Source organism: Sebastes fasciatus, chromosome 12 (assembly GCF_043250625.1).
Source record: "Sebastes fasciatus isolate fSebFas1 chromosome 12, fSebFas1.pri, whole genome shotgun sequence".
Taxonomy (NCBI): domain Eukaryota; kingdom Metazoa; phylum Chordata; class Actinopteri; order Perciformes; family Sebastidae; genus Sebastes; species Sebastes fasciatus.
The window spans coordinates 5333362-5333966 of NC_133806.1; positions in this window are offsets into that span (position 1 = coordinate 5333362).

Sequence of the window (605 nt, forward strand, 5' to 3'; positions counted from 1 at the left end):
GGAGTAGATGATGGAAATATTACATGGGGGAATCTGCTAGGAAAGACATCTAAGAAAGCACACAATCTTCTAATTAATTACCTAAGGGCAACAGGAATAATGGAGAGAATTTAATTATTATTTGTATTATTATTATTGAATGAATTATATCTGTCAACAATTTCTTCCTCACAAAACAAAAAAGCAATGAAAACAATGAATGTATGCAATATCTTTAAAGTTTTTAAGTGAAATTATTGTCATTCTCTCGCGTGGTCTCTTTTTTTTTATTATTATCTATTTATTTATTTATTTTTAGTTTTTTTTTTTTTATGTTGGTTTTGTTTCATTTCTGTTGTCCTTTTATGTTTGTCACAGCTCTTTGTTTATGTTTTTGCTATGCTTCTTTTGTATGTAAATGTTTTTTAATGTTTTCTGCTGTTACTATGGATACTGTAATTTTTAAATAATAATAATAATAAAAAAAAAAATATATATATATATATGACGAAGAAAGAAGGGAATTGCTATCAGGAATAGATGATGGAAATATAACAATCTGCTAGGAAAGACATCTAACAAAGTACACAATCTTCTTATTAATTACTTACGGGCAACATGAACAA